Genomic DNA, 24,071 nt, shown 5'->3' with positions numbered 1-24,071 from the left:
CCCCTGGTGTTCTCGGGAACACATCTGATAAACCCACAGCACCATAGTCACAGGGACACATTTGATTTGATGTATGTATTGTAACAGAAAAGAAAAAGGCAGAAAGAAAGGCCAATAGGCAAGCAGGAGGAAAGAGAAAGGGAAAAGAAAGGGGAGGAGTGGGGAGAAGAGAAGGAGGAAAGAGAGAGGGGAGAACACTTTGATCCAGCTATTATATTTCTAAGACTTCATGTAAGTAATCATGAATGTATGCAAGACTAATTTCCTCTCATGGATATTCATATCAGCATGATTTGTATTTCCAAAAATGTGAAAACTCCCAACAAATAGCATGAGGAAAGTGGTTAAATACAGTAAATCAATGGAATTCTACATTGAACATCATTTTGTGAAAGAGTATTAATGACATTTGATTATGTTCATAACACAATCAGGAAAAAATTTTAAATGTTACTGTGATCTCATTGTCTGCTAAAAGCATATAGATGTAAAAAAATGATTTAATAACGTGCATCAAAACATTAACAATGAATACCTCTAGTTGGTCAGATTAAAAGTGACTTTTCTTTTTTCTTTGTTTCTCTATATTTTTTGTTTTTAATATTTTTACAATGAATATATCTTAATTTTGTAAAATGAGAAAAAAACTTTTACCTGCCTTCACCCCAGTCAAATAATGCTCTAAAACTTCTGAAGAGTTTCCAAAAGTTTCTCCTCCTTTTAAATATTGTGTCTTATGTACATGGAAAAAAATTTTTCCCCTGATGGGCTGGTTCTTCTGCTCAGTGAATACATAGAAGATCATCAGGTATATAGAGCCATGCCACTGAGCAATAAGAAAACAGTAATCAAGTAAATGTATAAATACTGCCACAAACATCATTTTGACCACAAGTTTCCCCAGAAGCCATTTTAAAACACTGTTGAGGCCTGGCTGATGTGGCTCAGTGGACTGAGCACTGGCCTGTGAACCAAAGGGTCACTGATTCGATTCCCAGTCAGGGCACGTGCCTGGGTTGCGGGCCAGGTCCCCAGTGGAGGATGAGTGAGAGGGAACCACACATGGATGTTTCTTTCCCTCTCTTTCTCCCTCCCTTCCCAAATATCTAAAATAAATAAATAAGATCTTTTAAAAAAGGTTGTTGCAAATTAAATAATTTCAAAATTACATTCACTTTATAGTCATATGGGGATATTTTCAGGTCAGAATATCTAAAACCTAGGTGGGAAAAAGGCCAGATCCAACCCCTCAAATGTTTTGCCAAATTACCCAACAATACATTCTCAGTCAGTTTTATTGATGCTTTATACCAGGAATCTCAGATACTGAACACCTGCCTTAACTCCTTGAGATAGGCAGGGGCAAAAAAATGAATAAAAGGTATCAGCAACCAGAATATAAAGTATTAAGGAATGTGTAATGTTTTCAAGATATCACTCATCACAAATGAAGCTGTAGCCAAGCAAACTGTCAGCCTGGTAATAAATAGTGACATAGTACTATGCCCTGAAGTTTGGGGTCCTTATCCACACTCAACTTTTGGACTCCAAGAGCTCTCACTCATTTCTCACTTATCTGTAACTCACAGGGCTGCAAAGAAGTGCCTTAAACTTTTCCACTGGCCTCAAGCACTGATCTGGTTAATCTTCCACCTACACTTCATATCTCAATGCCAGAATATTGTGGATATGGCCCTATTGTTCCCATAGCCCAATATCATAATTCATTGTTCTTTAATGTTTATGTAAAAACCTCCAGTCTCTTGAAAAGTTTGCTTCCCAGCTATATAGCATTGTATGCCTTCTAATGACCTATTCAGAATGATTTTTTATTACAGTTTGCCATAATAAAATCTACCTTCTACCTACCAGACTTCTGTCTTCATTTTCATCCCTACTCTGCCAAGACCTGATGGCCACAAACCCAAACTCTCTGCCTCCTCAGCATCTCCCCAGTACTGTCCTCTGCCACAACCCCGAATCCCAAACCCTGATGCAATTGTAAAATCTATCCTTTCTGCTCTACCCAGCAAGAAAAATTCATGAAAACCAGGCAGTTTGGCATCATTACAAATGCATGTTCTCCAAACTTTGCTGGAGTCTCAGCCAGCTTCCCACTACATTCTCCCTTCTCTCTGATGACCATGTTAAGCCTTCACTATCTTGATCAAAAGTACCTCACTCAAACCTGCCCTTTCCAATTTCAATATCTGTAACACAATGGAGGATGTGGGCTATGATTTTTTTAACTTTCCACACCCCCAACATAAATATTTACAAATCATATCCTTCCTCATGTTCTCCCCTCAAGAATGAGGATTGAGATGTCCCTCCTTCAGTTTAAGGGAAATTCTCCCCTCTGTGCCATGAACCCCATCCCCTCCTTTCTCCTCACGCACATCGGCCCCCAAGTCCTCTCCTATACCTCAAATCATTCTCTCCACACAGACCCTTTACTTTCAAACTGTAGTTATGATAGTCTCTTCACTGCCTTAAAATTTTTTAATTATATTTTATTGACTATGCTATTACAGTTGTCCCAATTTTGTTCCTTTTGCCCTCTTCCACCCAGCACCCTCTACTCCCTCAGACAATTCCCCCACTATTGTTCATGTCCATGGGTCATACAGATAGGTTCTTTGGCGACTCCATTTCCTATACTGTACTCCACATCCCCATGGCTGTTCTGTAATTACCTATTTGTACTTCTTTTTAAAAAAATATATTTATTGATTATGCTATTACAGTTGTCTCATTCCCCCCCCTCACTCCACTCCGTCCTGATCACCCCCTCCCTTCCACATTCCCCCCCTATAGTTCATGTCCATGGGTCATACTTATAAGTTCTTTGGCTTCTATATTTCCTACACTATTCTTACTCTCCCCCTGTCTATTTTCCACCTATCATCTATGCTACTTATTCTCTGTACCTTTCCCCCCCTCTCCCCCTCCCACTCCCCTATTGACAACCCTCCATGTGATCTCCATCTCTATGGTTCTGTTCCTGTTCTCGTTGTTTGCCTAGTTTGCTCTTGTTTTTGTTTTAGGTGTGGTCGTTAATAACTGTGAGTTTGCTGTCATTTTTACTGTTCCTATTTTTGATCTTTTTCTTAGGTAAGTCCCTTTAACATTTCATATAATAAGGGCTTGGTGATGATGAACTTCTTTAACTTGACCTTATCTGAGAAGCACTTTATCTTCCCTTCCATTCTAAATGATAGCTTTGCTGGATACAGTAATCTTGGATGTAGGACCTTGCCTTTCATGACTTGGAATACTTCTTGCCAGCCCCTTCTTGCCTGTAAGGTCTCTTTTGAGAAGTCAGCTGACAGTCTTATGGGAAGTCCTTTGTAGGTAACTGTCTCCTTTTCTCTTGTGGCTTCTAAGATTCTCTCCTTCTCTTTAATCTTAGGTAATGTAATTATGATGTGCCTTGGTGTGTTCCTCCTTGGGTCCAGCTTACTTGGGACTCTCTGAGCTTCCTGGACTTCCTGGAAGGCTATTTCCTTTGCCAGACTGGGGAAGTTCTCCTTCATTATTTGTTCAAATAAGTTTTCAAGTTTTTGTTCTTCCTCTTCTCCTTCTGGCAACCCTGTAATTCGGATGTTGGAACGTTTCAAGATGTCCTGGAGGTTCCTAAGCCTCTCCTCATTTTTCTGAATTCTTGTTTCTTCATTCTTTTCTGGTTGGATGTTTCTTTCTTCCTTCTGGTCCACACCATTGATTTGAGTCCCAGTTTCCTTCCCACCGCTATTGGTTCCCTGTACATTTTCCTTTGTTTCTCTTAGCATAGCCTTCGTTTTTTCATCTGGTTTTTGAACAAATTCAACCAATTCTGTGAGTGTCTTGATAACCAGTGTTTGGAACTGTGCATCTGATAGGTGGGCTATCTCTTCCTCGCTTAGTTGTATTTTTTCTGGAGCTTTGAAGTGTTCTGTCATTTGGACCATTTTTTTTTTTTTGTCTTTGTGCGGCTGTTACTTTAAGGGGTGGAGCCTTAGGTGTTCCCCGGGGCGGGGTAATGCTGGTTGCTGAGCTGTGATGCTGCACGTGGGGGAGGGGCCAAGAGGGAGCAATGGCGCCTGCTCCACTTTCCACTGGATTTCAATCTTTCACTCAGCTACCCACAATCTAACTGGGCCCCTCTGGTGCTGGCTCCCGAGTGGGTGGGCTTGTGCACGATCTAGTCCCCTGTGGGTCTCTCCAACGACCTCTCCTGTGAGGCTGGGAGTCTCTCCTGGTGCCGCCCCAACCCCCACGGGTGTTTTCAATCAGAGGTCTGAGGCTTTATTTCCCCAAGCTGGAGCCCTGGGTTGAGCAGTCTGCTTTGTTCCCCGCCGTTTGTCTGGTTTATCTGTGCACGAATGTGGGGCCGCAGGGTGCTACCCGCCACTCTGAGTCCGGCCCTCTCGGTTTATCTGTGCGCAAATGTGGGGCTGCAGGGTCTGCTAGTGGTCAGACTGCCTGCCCTGTTGGTCCCACACTCCACCAATCTTGGTCCCGCCACGGCCACACGAGTCCTCTCCGCCCAGGCTGCCTGTCTCTGCCCCTCCTACCGGTCTGGATGAATGTTTATTCTTTATTTCCTTGGTGTCGGACTTCCTTGCTGTTCTATATTCTGCCAGTTCTGGTTGTGCGAGGAGGCGCAGTGTGTCTACCTACACCGCCATCTTGGTTCTCCCCCTATTTGTACTTCTTAATCCCCTCACCTCTTCACCAATTTCCCTACACCCTCGTCCCATCTGGCAACCATCAAAACCCTCTCCATATGCATGATTCTCTCTCTGTTCATCTTGTTTGTTTAGTTTGTGTTTTAGATTCAATTGTTGATAGATAGGTATTTATTGCCATTTTATTGTTCATAGTTTTGATCTTATTTTTCTTAAATAAGTCCCTTTAACATTTCATATAATAATGGCTTGGTAATTGTGAACTCCTTTAACTTGACCTTATCTGGGAAGCACTTTATCTGCCCTTGTATTCTAAATGACAGCTTTGTTGGGTAGAGCAATCTTGGTTGCTTTTCATCACTTTGAATACTTCTTGCCAATCTCTTCTAGCCTGCAAAGTTTCTTTTGAGAAATCAGCAATCAGCTGACAGTCTTATAGGAGCTCCTGTGTTGGTTAAAAATATTCCTCCCTTAAGGACCTGTCTCCTAGAAACCACACACTTCTCCCCTCCCTACTCCAGCAAAACCATTGGAAGCAGTAGACTAATCACACATGGTCTTCTATTCATTCACTCCCTACTCACCCCTCATTCTACAATATCTATTTCTTGTTTTTTCCACTTCATGGGAAAGGCTGTTGGTGAGGTCAGCATTGACCTCCCAAATGCAAAATACTGTGGCTCTTTTCAGTCCTTATCATTCTGGACCTCCTGTCTACACCACACAATGTTGAGCCCCTGCTCCATCTTAAAACTTCCACCTCCTTTGGTGTCTATCACAATGCATTATCCTGGTTCTACTTGCACCCATCTGACTCATGGTCTTTCTTGTTATGCCTGCCACAGGACTCAGGAACATCCTTGACATGGGTAGGCTCAGTATTACACATTATATGCCAATTCCTATTGTCCCGACTTCCCTGCTTTCACACCACATCAGCAGTGAAATGTCCTTGGTATAATTTTCTATACCTAATCACAATGTTTAGCACTACATATATCTTTTGAAAGACGATCATTTTTATGTCACATATATGATATAATTTTATTTATGAAAAGATTAATATATTTCTCCCCAAAGTAAGAATAGCCACAGCATGGGTTAGTAGAAAGGGCCTTAGTTTAATATTTAAAAATGGGAATAGTAATATTACCCTCAAAATATTATGATTAAGTGAGATTAAGGTGCCAGAGTGACCAGCACAGAGCCTGGCACAGAGTGAATGCATGGTAACTGTTTGCTGAATCTAAATCTAAAGTTATTCAGTCTCCTTGGCCATCAAACAATTGGTCAATTGGAAAATACAGAGTGAATCAAGGCAAGTAAAGCATTATTAGTCCAACAAATCATCTGGTATAATCAGATTAAGGTGAAAGCTAGTATCCCTTGGCACATGCAAATGATTGCATGGCCAATCCATTGTTTCTGGTGGGAGGCCCAGTGCCGGCCTCCATTCTTCTCTGCACCATTCCTGCCAGCAGCATGGTGAGAACCAGTGGCAGCAAGGAGGCGGGAGAGCTGGAGCCTGAGTTCTGTGGCTGGCCAGCAGGCATAGCAGACCCAAGAAACGTTTGCTGCTACTCCAACCAGTGTTGAGGCAGCACTCTCCTCCTTCAACTGTGACCCAGAACACCTTGGCATGCCCCTTTATAAAGCTGCCAAACACCAGCATAAAGAAAACCAGGGGCAGATGGACTGGATCTTGATTTTTGCAAGACATCATTTTGGTATTTTGCAGCCAGTCTTTCAGTGCTTCTCCTCCCCAAGATTAATGAGGTCACCATGGGAGTTTGTAAATAGATGCAGGAGGTGTAACTGCCATATTTCCTTAGCTCCTCTTTTTTGGCTGTCAAGTGAAATTAGCCAGTGTGGCATTAGTAGTGCCCAAGGCAATCACGAATTTAGCACACATTACACATATCCATTGCATCTCTTCTACTGTGCCTCTTATTCAAAGTGGCATTTGATTGTATTGGAAAAATATTTGTTCTTATGTAAGCTTCCTCAGACCTTATAAAATGTACTGTCACTTAGGATCTAACTGATATAGACATGTTTACATAATGTGACACTGATCTTTTTGAATTCAAGAAGGGCATTAATGTGTAACCTGTTTTCCTAATGGGATACAGTTTCTTTTTATATTTTCTTCAAAATATAAATGTTTAAAACTTACTTATACAGTCAATACACTTTTATGATGTAGAAAAGTTTTTGTCCAAAGTAATAGAACATATCATACTACATTATCTTTCATGAGTCCTAAAGAGTCATTTGTAACTTTAAATTTTTCAAATCATTTATCTGCCTAAATATAATCTCATTCATACTTTATAGTTACTGCATTCAAAACGTGCAATGCCAATTAACACTTGTGTTTCTTTGTTCAAAACACAGTTTTATTTCAAGTTGAGTTTTCATTCTATAGTGATAGGCCATAAATAGAGATATATCTTTAAAAATGCAAAATAAAATGCCAAGGGCCTTTCGTACCCTTTCTTTAATGTCACTTTAAATGAAGAGGCATAAAAATACAGGCATACAAGGAATGAAAGGACAATACAAGACTGAGAATTCAGCAACCAAGATGCCTCTATTCTTCCAGGCCAGCCATTTCATCTCAAATTTTTGAAGCAATATTAGAAAGTGTCACAATACAGTACATAGAGATACTTATTTTGGGTAAATTGACTGTTTCTACATGCTTTGAAAAGAATAGACAATATACGGAGATCTACGGCAAGCAATAAAAATATCACACAGAACCTGTCCACCCAGAGATGACTGTCAACATTTAAGCACAGGCCTCTCCACTTTTATTTGTCTAGGGGTAAGTGAGTTAATGCACACACCTCCGCCCAAATGACATCATGCAAAGCTAAGATCACGGTGTATTATAAAGCTCTTTCTAAAATCAAAATTGCACTGTAAATGTGTTCTCATATCACTAAATATCTTTATAATTTTTAATCTATGTATCTAACATCCCATTGTATAGGTGTGCTAGATTAAAAATAGCACTTAAAAAGAACAATAATATTCAGATTACTTTAGATTTCGATAGGGAGATTTAAAGCATGGGAGTGGTGATGGCAGTGACACAAACAAATACAGTTATCCTTGACACTTTTTTGTAATTGTATGGAATGCCTTGGGAATCACTGGAATTGAGGAAAAAGAGCAATGAGACATCTGTGCTCTAGGAAAAACAAAGACCAAATGATGATGTCCCGAGCCTCACATCATTCCACGTTTTGTTAAAGGTCCTGAAGTGACCCACACTTTATTTATGTAGATTAAGGCTGAAGTCAAAGTGTGTGTGTGTTTGTGCCCTTGCATGTGAGCAGGCACTAGCTGCAATGAGGAGAGGTGTGATCACAGACCACTTTGATCAAAGAAGTTCTGCTTTAATCTGCTTTATACACAATGGGCTCATGGATAGCATTTTTTGAGTAAAAGAAGGTTCTCCCACCAAACAGTTAAATGCATACATAAATACATAGATACACACACACACACACACACATACATACATACATACATACATAAATGAAATTAAACTAAGTTTTGAAAAACACTGGTGTAGAAGGAAAACAAAACAGTACTTGGAGCCTATGGACTGGGTTTGCATCCTAGCTCAATTATGTCAGCAACTATATGACATTAATAAAATTGTGTTTTCTCTTGAGTTCTCAAATTTCCTTGTCTATAAAGTAGGGATAAACTATTTAGCTCCCAGTATTATTACACGCAGTAATGGATAATATACCAAAAAAACATACCTAATTTCAGTTTTAAGAAAAACTGAAATTAGAAGAACAGCATTATGAATTAAGTTTTCAGATTCAGTCAAAGTATAACAGTACTTTTAACAAAATATAAGCACATAATCTAAAATATCACCGAACTGTTAACTCAATGATCTAGATGAGGGCTCGCAAAATGTTTCTGTGAAGGTCAGATAGTAAATATTTTTGGTTTTGCACACCATACCATCTGTCAAAATTATTGAACTCTGCCACTGTATTGTGAAATCAGTGATAGGCCGTATGTAAAGAAATGGGCAAGTTCCAATAAAATCTTACTTACAAAATGGGTCTTCTACCTGCAGGCTCTACTTTGCCAACCTTAGTTTTGACAATTGCATGAAGTCAGTCTGGCAAGTAATTTGGGGAAAATATAACACAAAATCTTCTATAAAACTTGTCATAAGAAAGAAGGGATGAACTTAGGTACCAAGGGGTTCAGTGTGAGAGAGATATAAGCTGTATTCTTGCACAGCGATCTTAACCCAATCACAAGTGTTCTTTTAAATTTGTTTTTGGTTTTTTGACTTGAGGGTTAAAGCCCATTAACTTGAGTTGATGGCAACCAACCTGGCCCCTCTTACTACTAGGAAGTCACATGTCCTCCAACAATCCTATCAGACACTCTTCTGGGAGCTGCATACAATTCACCATTGTTCATGCCTGTGGGTGCCTGCCCACCTCCATGTTTGATTCAGGCATTCTTTTCAGTTATCTATTGCTGTAAAAAAAAAAAAAAAAAAACTACCCCAAATTAGTAGATCTGAAGAACAATTTATGTATTACCTAACTGTTCCATGGATTAACTGGACTAAGTTAAGAGTTCTTACATGGGGTCCCTCCTACAGCTGCAGCCACATGGCAGCTGGAATGCTGTGAAGATTCTCCTGGGCTAGGTGTCCAAGACAGCCTCTTACCCCCCCTGTCAGCTAGGATGGCTGGAGCAGATGGGGGTGGGGAAAGGTCAAACATCTCTCTCTCTCCACATGGTCTCTTACCATTTTAGCTTCTTTGGGCATGGTGGAGCTAGGGTAGTTGGACTTATTACCTGGTACCTAACTTCTCCCAGAATGAGAATTCCAAGAAACTCGGACTTATGTTGCAAGACTTCATATAATCTAGCCTAAGAAGTCATGCAGTGTCACTTCTACCACATGCCATTGGTCAAAAGCCAGCCCAGGTTCAAACAGAGGGTCTAATACAAGAAAGTGTGGTTCATTTGGATGCTATCTTTGGAGTGGAGCTACTACATGCATGAAAAACGTATCCATTTTAGAGGCTTCCGGCCAAGATGGAGGCATAGGTAGACACACTATGCCTCCTCGCACAACCAAAAGAAGGACAACAACAAAAAAAATGGCCCAAATGACACAACACTTCAAAGCTCCAGAAATAATTCAACTAAGCAACGAAGAGATAGCCAACCTATCAGATGCACAGTTCAAAACACTGGTAATCAGGAAGCTCACACTATTAGTTGAATTTGGTCGCAAATTAGATGAAAAAATGAAGGCTATGCTAAGAGAAACAAAGGAAAATGTACAGGGAACCAATAGCGGTGGGAAGGAAACGGGGACTCAAATCAACAGTGTGGACCAGAAGGAAGAAAGAAACATCCAACCAGAAAAGAATGAAGCAACAAGAATTCAAAAAAATGAGAAGAGGCTCAGGAACCTCCAGGACATCTTGAAACATTCCAACATCTGAATTATAGGGGTGCAAGAAGGAGAAGAGGAAGAGCAACAAATTGAAAACTTATCTGAAAAAATAATGAAAGAGAACTTCCCCAGTCTGGCAAAGGAAATAGCCTTCCAGGAAGTCCAGGAAGCTCAGAGAGTCCCAAAGAAGCTGGACCCAAGGAGGAACACACCAAGGCACATCGTAATTACATTACCTAAGATTAAAGAGAAGGAGAAAATCTTAGAAGCAGCCAGAGAAAAGGACCCAGTTACCTACAAAGGAGTTCCCATAAGACTGTCAGCTGACTTCTCAAAAGAGAACTTACAGGCAAGAAGGAGCTGGCAAGAAGTATTCCAAGTCAGGAAAGTCAAGGACCTACATCCAAGATTACTGTATCTAGCAAAGCTATCATTTAGAATGGTAGGGCAGATAAAGTGCTTCTCAGATAAGGTCAAGTTAAAGGAGTTCATCATCACCAAGCCCTTATTATATGAAATGTTAAAGGGATTTATCTAAGAAAAAGAAGATAAAAAATAGGAACAGTAAAAATGACAGCAAACTCACAGTTACTAACAACCACACCTAAAACCAAAACAAAAGAAAACTAAGCAAACAACTAGAACAGGAACAGAACCACAGAAATGGAGACCACATGAAGGGTTATCAACAGGGGAGTGGGAGGGGGAGAGAGGGGGGAAAGGTACAGAGAATAAATAGCATAAATGGTAGGTAGAAAATAGACAGGGGAAGGGTAAGAATAGTATAGGAAATGTGGAAGCCAAAGAACTTGTATGCATGACCCATGGACATGAACTATAGGGGGGAATGTGGGAGGGAGGGGGTGGGCAGGATGGAGTGGAGTGAAGGTGGGGAAATGGGACAACTGTAATAGCATAATCAATAAATATATTTTTTAAAAAGGTATCCATTTTGAAGATCAAGTTTTTGGAACATCACATGGCTGACGGATTTAAAAGTCTGAAGCCATCAGATCACAAATTCCAAGCTTACACTCTCTGCTCATAATTGTGTATTTCCTTAGACTATTTGGTTACAGAATGAAACATATCAAAAGTTTTTTTCAAAGTCTCCTCAGCTTCTTAAGGGGTATGCAGAGCCACTTTGCTATAAAGAGATGTAAAATCTCTTCAAAGAAACTGAAGGTATTTTTAAGACGTTTTTTAAAACTGACCTTTGAGTTGAAGAGCAATCATGACCCATGATTCTATTCATAAAACCTGCTTGAGGCTAAACCCAAAGGAAGAAGATAACAGTTTCTCGATTATTCCACAAAACATCACAGAAAGGATAAGCCTACAGTGAATCTCAAAATTATATGGGACTTGAGAGAGCGTCTAATTCAATTTCCCACACAAGGCCGGTGCCCTTTGCTCAATAAATTTTAGGAAACTGACATTTTGACCAACTACACTACACCATATAAATACATTAACTCCTCACAACCCTATGAGGTCATTTATAAAGTAGACAACACCATCATTCCCATTTTACAGATAAGGAAAGGAAACATACATAGGAATTGGCAGCAATCAGATCTAAAGCCCGTTCTGGCTGATGCCAAGTCCTGTGCTTTTTCTGCTATGCCACCCTGCTCTGTACATGTGAAGTAATCAAGAATTCAGTCTCTCATGAACTAGACTTTACAAAATTGGGAAGTTCTAAGTGTGGTCAATCAAGAGAATTGCCACAGGGACTCTTATTCTCAGAGTGTGTTGCTGAGTTTCGATGACACCATAATTCCTTGAAAGAATATGTAAATTGTACTATTTACAAGCATTTTTCATGGTAACAGGTCTACAACTTTGATCAGACTTTCAAACGATGACAACTCAAAAGTTTAAGAGCAAGCAATCTATGAAGAACATATTGCTGCACCCAATGGGATGTGACAGGGTGTCTATTCATAAACACAGTCAGCAAATACAAACCCTGCTTCTCCCAAGTTCATATTCCACCTGGAGAGAGAACATGCATCTGTGCAACCAGAGCAGGTGCACAATAATATAATTCCCAATGAACAGGTTCCTACTCCTCTATGGATATGTAACAGAGCTGGAGCAAATGCTTTCTCCACTAATTGCACTGGGCATAGCATCATTTATTTAAATGAAATCTCATGCTGACGCCAAATTTGAGGTGCAGATAAAAATAGAACTTCTTTAGTTGAAGGAATGATAGGTTGGCCACAGCCTTTTCCATTCAGCTGTTTTGGGCACCCATCTGGTACCAACTTCCTCCCCATGGAGCCCTTCATACCACTCAAGAGTACACCCATAGGGTATACAAAGCACAATTTGAAAACCACAAAATACAGTTGTTAGGATGGTCTCTGAGAGTCCATTTATACTTCTACACTTCTCTATAGTTCTATGTCCCTGACTTCCGATGCTTTAACTTACAATTTTCTTTGACTTTACCATGGTGTGAAAGCAATGTGCATTCAGTACAAACCATACTTCAAATTTTCAATTTTGATCATTTCATGGGCTAGTGATATGTGATACAATGCTCTGTCATGATGCTGAGCAGCAGCAGTGAGCCACAAGTCCCAGTCAGCCACCCAGTCAGGAGGGTACACAACCAAGTGTCTACAGTGTACACAGTCTTGCGAGTGTTTTTTGAGCACATTTAATATAGGTTAGGCTACACTAGGATGTTCAGTAAATTAGGTGTATTAAATGCATTTTTAACTTAGGATGGCTTTATTGGAATTTAACTCCTTTGTAAGTCAGGAAGCATCTGCACTGTACCTAAGTAACAAATGAGCATATAATGTGTTCTCAGCTAGTTTGCACAGAGAAGTTGTTAGGTACCGACAGTGAATGAATCAGGAAGGAGGGAGAAGAACCCTCAGTGCCACAGGCAAAGGAGGACTTGGCTTGGACATTGGGAGGCATAGATAGATAAAAGGAAAATATCAGTCACGTTACTGAGTAGCCTAAGGAGTTTTGATATATCAGTAGCAGCAAGTGGGAGGGAGCTCATGTTTGTATTTCGCAGCTCACTGCTCCCTGCTCTGTTCGGGTCTGAATTACAGAGGGGCCATGACAACTGAGATGGATGGATGTTTCTTTACTCATTTCTCTACCACCTTCTTGCTTCAAGTTAATAACCTTGCAGTCTCAGGAGCCAGATCACACACATTTCAAAAGAACAGAGGAGGACTTCAAGGGACTTGCTGTTCTTCTTTGAATTTTGTGGTACCAAGGAAGAACCAGGCTTATTTGTCAGCTCACCTTTCTCGGCCTGGTGGAATAATTAAAAGACTAGAGTCAGAGTATATGATTATACTCAGAAAGAAATGCTGCTGAAATTCAGGGGCTAATTTAGAGAGATTTGTGGGCCTTATTTTTCCCCTCAGCTCTGTAGGAAAACTCAGTTTGCATTTAGATTACACCAAAGCAGAGCAAAAATGGAATTTCTGGCAGCCATTGCTTTATTAAACAAATCAATTTTATTTGGAATGATAAATTACTTGATATTCTTTGTATGTTTTTGGTGCAGAGGGGTACTATGTAAATAAAAAATGTTAATAATAACAACAAGTATGTTTAAATTTATCCACAAACTGTGAGAAAGAAAGAAGCCAGAATGTTCACACTTATCCCAATTGGGTATATACTTTTTGACATTTGAATTTAACAAACTTTTATCAATCACCCACTTAGGTATAAGAAAATTTCCACCAGATGGCCACAAGGCTTACATTACTGTCCCCATTTTAGAGATGAGGAAATCAAGGCTCAGTGATCAGCCAACTTGCCCAAAGTAACACTGTTAAAAAGTGGACAGATAAGAAATTCTGATTCCAGGTTCAAAGCTCTTCCCAGTATACACAGTTGCTTTCTTTCTTTTTTTTTTTTTTTTAAGCCTCACATGAGGATATGTCTTTTTAAATTGGTTTTAGAGAGGAAGGAAGAGAAAGAGAGAGACAGAGAAATATTTATGTGAAAGAGAAACATCATTAGGCTGCCTCTCATATGTGCCCTGACCTGGGATCAAACCTGCAACCTAGGTACCCTGACCAGAGATCAAATCTATGGCCTTTTGTTGTACAGGGCCACACTCAGACAAACTGAGCCATTTGGCCAGGGATACACAGATGCTTTCTTCAAGGAAATAGACAAAATCTTAGTGCCAAAAAAGCCATGTAAACACCATGACATTTCATGACACCCACCCCTGTGCTTTTACCCTAAACGGTCATTCTTCAGGCACCCTCCACTTCATGACAAAGTGAGTGCAGTACAGGGCAAAGTCCCAGAAGCTCCTTTGAGTTGTTGAAATAGGCAGTCATTTTGGACTCATTCAAACTCCAAACTAATACAACCTTCTGTTGCATAGAGCAAGGGTTATCTAAAACTGAAAATTAATTTGGGATAAGGTGATTTGTCTCCATTGCTGCATGTCCTGTTATCCCTGACATAACATGTAAACAGCAAGGAAAAGTAATGTCCAGCTACAGAGTTTACATGCTGCTTGAGCTTCTGTCTTCTCTCACTGGTTATGGTTGTTCTGCTCCCCAGATGACTTCCATGAACATGATTGACATTGACCAACTGCCTTTCAAACATGGAAACATGCAGCTAATGATCATAATAGTAGACTTTATTGAGTTTTTGCTCTGTGCTCACCAATGTGGTCAGTGCTGGAAATTCAGTAACAAACTATTCAGTCCTGAAGACCTAGAGTCTGGGAGGACAGATGGACATTAACCGGATAATGACTATTCAGTGGAAGAAGTGGCCCAATAGGAAAAGTAGCTGCAGTGGGGAAACAAGAAGTCTGGAGACTCAGGGAGCAGTTCTAGTAGAAAGTGACATCTAAGCTGAAACATGAAGAGAATGAGGGGGAGATAGCTAAGTGAATGGGGGGATGAGGGAGAGAATATGATCCCAACAAAGGAAACAGTATGTATGAAGGCCCAGGGCAAGGGGGAGAATGGTCTAGAAACTGAAAGGAGTGCATTATGATTAAAGTAGGGGGGAATGGTTTGAGAGATGAAGAGGTAAACAGGGCCCATTTTCAGAGGGCTTTGTAGGTCATGGTGTCTGGAGTGCAGTGGGAAGTCACTGAAGCCAATGGCTTGTTTGGTCTCCATGATTTTTAGGTAGCAAACATGTAGTTTAAGTATCTTGAAGACTGGGCTTATTTCTTTTTTAAATAAATACTTGCTTTGTAGATTTTTCTAGCCTTATTTATTTTGCTTAAAGAAAGCCCTCTGAGGACAGATGGGTTTTCTGAGTGTTTTTGTCATGATGTGTGTGTGTGTGTTGGGGGCAAGGGGTGGAATTTGGATTTGCTTTTCATCTTGCCTTTTTTCCATTTTTAAAAAGATTGTTCTTCTTTTCAATTAAAAAGCAAAAGAACTATGGGAATGCTTTCATAGTAACATCACAAAGGACAGTGTATTCTAATATCTCCGCAGCAGGAGTGACCAGTCCTGTGCCATTTGTAGTATCAATGCATTTAAAGTGCCCCACGGCAGTGAGCAAAACCATGATAAAGACTGCATGTAACCAGAGACATTGAAATTAAGAACAATGTAACAACAGCCAGAGGGGAGTGGGGAGGGGATAGTGAGGTGAGAGGATTACCGGACCTACTATAAAGGACACAAGGACAAAATCAAGGGGGAAGGTAGAGGTGGGGGAAGGAGGTGGGATTGGCTGGGGTGGGGTGGAGGGATGGGGAGAAAAGGCAGACAATTGTAACTGAATAACAATTAAATAAATAAATAAATAAATAAATAAATAAATAAATAAAAAACACTGCATGGAACTGGGCTGGATTTGTATCATCTCTCCTCCCATCAATCCATCTTTTGCCTCATTTTGAAGAACATTTCAAATGGCCTCAATAACTACAGAATGACAGTGTGATTGTTTTTCGGTTTTATTTATTTTTAATTTTATTTTGGGGGGCTTCTTTTTTTTAGTATCTTTATTGATTATGCTATTACAGTTGTCCCATTTCCCCACCTTCACTCTACTCCATCCTTCCCACCCCCTCCCTCCCACATTCCCCCCACTATAGTTCATGTCCATGGGTCATACTTATAAGTTCTTTGGCTTCTACATTTCCTACACTATTCTTACCCTCCCCCTGTCTATTTTCCACCTATCATTTATGCTATTTATTCTCTGTACCCTTCCCCCCTCTCTCCCCCTCCCACTCCCCCATTGATAACCCTCCATGTGATCTCCATTTCTGTGGTTCTGTTCCTGTTCTAGTTGTTTGCTTAGTTTTCTTTTGTTTTGGTTTTAGGTGTGGTCGTTAATAACTGTGAGTTTGCTGTCATTTTTACTGTTCCTATTTTTTATCTTCTTTTTCTTAGATAAATCCCTTTAACATTTCATATAATAAGGGCTTGGTGATGATGAACTCCTTTAACTTGACCTTACTTGAGAAGCACTTTATCTGCCCTTCCATTCTAAATGATAGCTTTGCTGGATACAGTAATCTTGGATGTAGGCCCTTGCCTTTCCTGACTTGGAATACTTCTTGCCAGCCCCTTCTTGCCTGTAAGGTCTCTTTTGAGAAGTCAGCTGACAGTCTTATGGGAACTCCTTTGTAGGTAACTGTCTCCATTTCTCTTGCTGCTTCTACGATTCTCTCCTTCTCTTTAATCTTAGGTAATGTAATTATGATGTGCCTTGGTGTGTCCCTCCTTGGGTCCAGCTTCTTTGCGACTCTCTGAGCTTCCTGGACTTCCTGGAAGGCTATTTCCTTTGACAGAGTAGGGAAGGCTCCTTCATTATTTGTTCAAATAACTTTTCAATTTTTTGTTCTTCCTCTTCTCCTTCTGGCACCCCTATAATTCAGATGTTGGAACATTTCAAGATGTCCTGGAGGTTCCTAAGCCTCTCCTCATTTTTCCAAATTCTTGCTTCTTCATTCTTTTCTGGTTGGATGTTTCTTTCTTCTGGTCCACACTGTTGATCTGAGTCCCAGTTTCCTTAGCATCACTGTTGGTTCCCTGTACATTTTCCTTTGTTTCTCTTAGCATAGCCTTCATTTATTCATCTAGTTTTCCACCAAATTCAACCAATTCTGTGGGTGTCATAATTACCAGTGTTTTGAACTGTGTATCTGATAGATTGGCTATCTGTTCACTGCTTAGTTGAATTATTTCTGGAGCTTTGAAGTGTTCTGTCATTTGGGCCATTTCTTTTTTCTTGGCACGTCTGTTACTTAAAGGGGCGGAGCCTTAGGTGTTCACCAGGGTGGGGTAATGCTGGTCACTGCTCTGTGATGCTGTACTTGGGGGAGGGGCCGAGAGGGAGCAATGGCCCTTCCTCCACTCTCCACCAGATTTCAGTCACTCCCTCTGCTACCCACAATCAAATCGGGCCCCTCTGGTGCTGGTTCCTGAGTGGTGGGCTTGTGCACACTATAGGTCCCTGTGGGTCTCTCCAACAACCTCTCCTGTGAGGCTGGGGTTTCTCCTGCTGCCGCCTCAACCCCCATGGGTGTTTTCAATCAGAGGTCTGAGGCTTTATTTCCCAGTGCTGGAGCCCTGGGTTATGCAGTCTGCTTTATTCCCCCACCATTCTTCCCGGTTTATCTATGCACGAATGTGGGGCCATGGGGTGGTACCCACTGCTCTGCCTGCCCCGTTCTCCACCACTCTGAGTCGGCCCTCTTGGTTTATCTGTGCGTGAATGTAGGGCCGCAGGGTCTGCTAGTGGTCAGATTGCCTGCCCCGTTCGTCCCACACTCCGCCAGTCTTAGTCCCGCCACGGCAACTTGATTCCTCTCCGCCCAGGCTGCCTGTCTCTGCCCCTCCTACCGGTCTGGATGAATGTTTCTTTTTTATCTACGTGGTGTCAGACTTCCTTGCCATTAGATTTTCTGTCAGTTCTGGTTATGCGAGGAGGCGCAGTGTGTCTACCTACTCCTCCATCTTGGTATGACAGTGTGATTTTTAAAAAGGGGTAAAAACAATTAGGAGGAAGTGTAAATTAGAATGTCACTAATATCAAGTCCAGACCAGAAATGCACTCAAAACTACACATCATAAAGTCCTATATAGCTGTAGGAAAATGCCCTGAACTTGATTTTGAGCATTCCAGTGGCCAAAGCGAAGACACCCAACCAGTTGTAACAGCATTCCTTAGCTTTAGCAGGTGATAGAGAGCTTTGGAAAAATTATACATACACTAGAAAGATTAAATTCCTGAGACTGGGGCCATGCCTTAATTAATATTTCTAATATGAAGTCATAGTTCTGTTATTCAGTGGGTCTGGCCACTGAGTAACAAAATTCCAAATGCCCACAAGTTAGAAAACACATTAGTTGCTCATGAGAAATGGTGCTTTTCTTGCCAGTGAGGACTGAGAGAACTTCCTCCCCCCAATGGGTTCTCCTAAAGTGTAGAATGGGATAGGGTGCCAATGCTCCCAACACCATCCCTACCATCAACACAATGGCAGGTCTCTGATAACTAGTTGTTGTAAGGTACTCCACTGGAATTCCGGTGCCTAGAGCTGAAGTACATTTCAGAGAAAGTGATCTTAGGAGGTTTGAGATGCATTGCAGGGACAGAGCTCTCCGATATGCTCACTTCATTCACAAAGAGCATTTCTAGAGGAGCAGACAGAAAAATATAGTATTTTTCCACACTGCCCCCAAAGGAGAGCCTTTTGAAACTCTAGCACATTTCTCAGAAGCCAGGCAATGCTCCATGGGCAGTAATTCCAAATGATATATTTAAGGTATTAGAGATATAAAATGTCCTCTGTTTGCCAAGGGACCAATAAGTAAACATAAAAAGTCATTTTTATGTCAAGTAAATACTTAAGGATCACAGAGAAATTCACTAGTGATCTATAGAATAATAGCACACCTGACCTATGAAATAGGGGAAGATTTGAGAATTCTATTGATTTTGACCTTGACCAATCCAACAGATACACCTTGGCATCACAAATGTATTTAAGCCTCATGGGTGATAAAGCTCCAATTTTTACCATGTGTTTTCAAAATCAAATGTCAGCCCACATGCTGTCACATGCATGACATTCTGTTTGGAAGCTGTACAGTCAGGCCTCTGGGGGTCTCCACAAAGTCTGCTCTTCTCACCTCTTTCTCTGAGTCCCATGGGGTTTGATTAGCCATTACCCCAGAGCTTCTGCTTCCTCTTATCTTCTACAGTGTCAATTTAAATGTCCACCAGCATTTTCAAGTCCTTCTAGCCCCAAGACCCATTTTTTTAGTGGAATCTGACCTAGAATTCAAGTATTTTATCTGGTTGAAGGAACCCCATCATCTTGTCCCCGCCCTAGGTCTGTGGTGTGCTCAGCTTGAAACCCGCACCTTGTAGCAAGGACAGGTTTAGTATTGAAGCCCTGAGATCAAATGCAGGCTCAGATCAAGCTGCACACTCTCTTTGCTCCAATAAAGAAAGTTCATCTACCATCACTGGACAGCTTTGCAACTTTACTCTTCATCACATACTTGTCCCATAACTAACTCCCCGCAACACAGCTTCATTAGGTCACTTCTCTATAGTGTATGATGTCAAATGAAAAGGACACTGATCTTGGAGTCAGGAGAGCTAGGTTCCATCCAGAGCTGCTTCCTTTGCTAGCTGTGGGCAAGCCTTTTCAAACTTGACCCTCACTTTCCCTCTATATACAATGAAAAAAAGAATTTCTTCCTTGTTCATGAACCTGCTTACAGAACTAAGAAACACTATGGAAATAAAAGGGTATTTGTATTAGTTTCCTATTGCGGCTATAATTTATTCTGTTGTAGTTCTGGATATCAAAATTCTAAAATAGGTCTCATGGGGCTGAAAGCAAGGTGTCAGCAGGGCTGTGTTCCTTCTGGAAGTCCTAGAGGAGAATCTACTTCCTTCCTTAATTTTTGCACCTTCTAGAGGTCATCTGCATTACTTGGTACATGGCCAAACATCATTCTGACTGCTGCTTCAGTTTTCACGTCTCCTTCACTGACTCTCCTGCCTTCCTCACTCCCTTATAAAGACCCTTCTGGCCCTGGCTGGTGTGGCTCAGTGGATTGAGCAACAACCTGCAAACCAAAGGGTCGCCTGTCTGATTCCCAGTCAGGGCACAGGTCCCTGGGTTGCGGGCCAGGTCCCCAGTTGGGGGCATGTGAGAGGCAACCACACACTGATGTTTCTCTCCCTCTCTTTCCCCCTTCTTTCCCTTCTCTCTCAAAATAAATAAATATTATCTTTACAAAAAAAAAAAGACCATTCTCAACAGTAGGGTCATTCAGCTAATCCAGGATAATCTCCCCATCTCAATATCCTGTGAATTCCTTTTTACCATGATTGTAAAGTAACATAGGCATATGTTCCAGGGTTAGGTGTGGTACGTGTTTAGGAGTTGCTATTCAGCCTACTACAGTTATATATTAGGTACTGCACTGGATAGCCTCCACTTGTCTCTCCAGACCTATACTCCATCCCTGTCCACCCTGCTCCGCGCTCTACAAGGCTAATCTCTCTGGATTGCATCAGCCTGGCTACCTTCCCCTCTGGCTTCCATTTGGGTTTGGCCCATAGGAGGCTGTCAAGAGGATGAATGAAGGGTGGGATACATGGCCCCACCACCAGATTCCTTGGTGCTGGGCTACAGGTTGGCACTATTTGTGTTCCTCTACCAAAGGCCACGGGACTGATGGCAGGCCTTTTCCAAGCAACTACTGCTCTCTCCAGGCTCTGTAAGAGCTCCCACCCCAGCTGTTTCAGAACAGTGGGTGATAACAGCTCCCTGGCCTTGTTTGCGCTGGAATGCTTCTCTATCCCGTGTTGATTTCCTTTAACCATTAACCCTAAACCCTGACCACAGCTTTGTAAATAGACCCTTCACTAAATTATCCTCATGTTACTCCTTTGGGTGTACTGCCTGATTTTTTCTGGGACCTTAAATTGGTAAAAATTCTGAAATTACTTTTGAAAGGTTTACCATGGCCACATTCTTAAAATCTTGCCTGCCTTCACTCCCTTGACCTCTCAAGAATATTTGATAATGTAAACATCTCTACCTTACTTTTCTAAATAAAGGATGGGATACAGTCTTTCAAAATAATCAGGCTTCTTAGTCCTTTGAACAAGCCAAGGTGTTCCTGTCAAGACCTTTCTACATGCTGTTCCCTCTAGCTAAAATGCTTTTTCCATTGCCACTTCCTCCTCATATAGAGCTCAGATTAGATGTCGTCTCTTAAAAGAAGCCCTTCCTGATCCTTCAATTTAAAGTAAACAACTACTATTGTCTATAGTAGCATTGCTAGTTTCCTTCATAAGTTTTTCACCATCTGTGCTTATTTAATTAATTTGTATGTCTCCAGGGTAGCAAAAGATCAGGTCTATCTTGTTCTCCACTGTATCTCCAGAGCTGAACACAAGACCTTAAAAAATATTTGTTAGTGAACAACATACATAAGAGTGAAAGGACTATGACCTGTACAATGTCATTAAATATTCTATCTCATTTAATCCTTAGAATAACCATGTAGGTAAATAGATATCAAATTTCATTTTACAGAAAAGAAAACCAATGCTCAGAGAAAGTAAGTAATTTGCTGAGTGTTAATCAGTCAGTAAGCTTGGAACTGAAACTTGAAACCAGGTATCCCTTACTCCAAGGCTCTCACATAAAAAAGCTGTTTATTGAATACTTACTTGATGCCAGGCCTGAACTAAGTGTTTACAAACATTCTCTCATTTTCATACTTACTACAACCCTACAAGGTGGTAATCACTGTTGTCAACTACAACAAGGAAACTAAGGGTCAGAGAGGTGAAGTGACTTGCTGGATGGAGGTCACAGGACTAGGAAGCAGTGAAGTTGAGCTTTGAGTCCAGTTGGGTCTGACTCCAAAGCCCTTTCCTTTGTGTCAGGAAGTGCTAGAGCCCTTAGAGCAGTGTCAGAAACACTGAAGCCTAGCATAAGGTAAGGGTTATCTAGAAATGACTTATTCCATCATTTCCCAGACAGGATGACGGAGGAATGGCTAGGCTTGTTCTTAGCAACAACAGCATATTGTAGCGAGAGGAGAGAAAAAACAGATTTTCAGCTCTTAATTTGCTTCAATACTCTCTGTCAAAGGTAATGAGCCAACAATTGGAAAAGGCAAAATTAAGGTAGTTTGGAAGAGGATAATGGTAAGAGTAGGGTGAAGCTAAACAAGGAGACTGGAAAAGAATACCTGACTATCTTAATTGATTTCAACCTCACTGGGAAAGAAGGAGGTATGTTGTTTTGTTCACTCGAGAACAGCAACTATCACATAGCAGGCCCTCTATCAGCATTTTATGAATGAATTAATCAAGTCTTCTGGTTCATTTAGAGGACATCACAGGCAAAGAGAACACCTGCAAATTAAATTTCTGGGTGATCCTTTATAATTTGAGGAAAGGTGAAGAATGTGAGACATGTCAGAAAACCAGGGATGGGCAAATGGTTTTCAAAAAGTTTGAATATTTACATTTTCAAGCAAATTAAATGAGATCAATGGACTACTTTTCCAGAGTAATTTGTTTAACACGGTGGCATGGGAGGACTTTTCTATGAGGAACCCTAGTGTTCACCATCATTTTTTCATACATTATTTGAGCATTTACTGCATGCATGGATTGCACTAAGTGTTTGCCCATTTAATCCTCATCATAGCCCTATAAAATATCATCATTATTCTCTTTTCACCAGTGAGGACATTGAGGCACACAGAAGCTGAGTTCCTTGTCCAGGTATGGCTTTAATGTCTGGCCACATTATAGCCCCATCTCATCACTGTGGTAGCTAAACCTGCCAAGGAAGTTGGTGATGCTTTCCAGTCATACGGGTCAAGTAAGAGACTCACAGAATAAGGAATTCAATCTCCCTGGAGCATTACTTGTGTTAGGGAAGGGGAGTTTATAGGTGGAGGGCAAGAGAGATTCTCTGCAGCTGGGAGTAAAATTTAGACTAGACTAGGCGACATCAAAGGAAACTAAGAACCAATATCCTTGGAGAGAACTGGGGAAGGGGGGAAATCAGAAGTTGCCTAAGAAAATAGAAGGTCAGACAAACTTGAGTAGACCAATATGATATGTAAGACACAACAAAGGGTTTTTTCTATTAATCTCCTATAATGTGGAATAGAATGGACAGATCTATTTTCTGTTATAACATATTTAAATGAATGAGATAGCACTCGAGAGGATTAGCTACAACTCTAATGTGTGTATAAAAGCACTGATACTCTTATATGGTAAGCTTGTCGAAACAAGAATTTTTGTTTAGTCTGAGTCTCTTCTGCAGGATGGACTTTTCCCACTGACACCTAAAATTATATTCTGGATAACTTTCCTTTTTTATTAATTACATGCATTCACTCATTTAACTAGCATTTACTAAGCACTTTCTATTTTCAGCACTGCACTTGGCCATATCTCAGCTTTGCTCTTCCACCTAAACCCAAGTACTTGAATAGAACTCAATTGCTTGGATAACTTTAATTCTGTGTTCTAGTTGCAATCATTGTTCCTAACTTTTTTCAGGTAACCCTAGTGGGTATTTTTGAATTACATTAACCACACTAACTTTGAGTTTAATTTAATGTAAAAGCTGGCACTTCAACAAAGCATCACAATACTTACTGACTGTGATTGAAACAACAACATGGAAAATGGACTACTAGAATTCATCCAAGTTTTAAATACCAAACCACAAAGGCTTTTACTCTCTAGGGAAAACAAATGATTCCCATTCTTCTGTCAAAAACACTCAAAAATTATTTGTGGTGTTTAGTAGCCCAACATAGACAGGAACTATCCTGAACATTCAATCACATGAGTAAAACTGCTGACCTGTCAGAATATTCCATCATGGTATTTAACAATATTGGGCACTTAGCCATTAACTAGAAGAGCAGTTATAT

At 40.7% G+C, this 24,071-nt stretch overlaps 1 protein-coding gene across 6 annotated transcripts in view; it reads right to left on the bottom strand.

The window, feature by feature from the left end:
* The window catches only part of FGF13 (fibroblast growth factor 13), a 579,899-nt gene that overhangs the window by 380,024 nt on the left and 175,804 nt on the right, over positions 1 to 24,071 (bottom strand). The window lies entirely within an intron of this gene.

This window comes from Desmodus rotundus, chromosome X, assembly GCF_022682495.2.
Source record: "Desmodus rotundus isolate HL8 chromosome X, HLdesRot8A.1, whole genome shotgun sequence".
Classification (NCBI taxonomy): Eukaryota; Metazoa; Chordata; class Mammalia; order Chiroptera; family Phyllostomidae; genus Desmodus; species Desmodus rotundus.
This window is presented reverse-complemented; position numbering and strand designations above follow the sequence as displayed.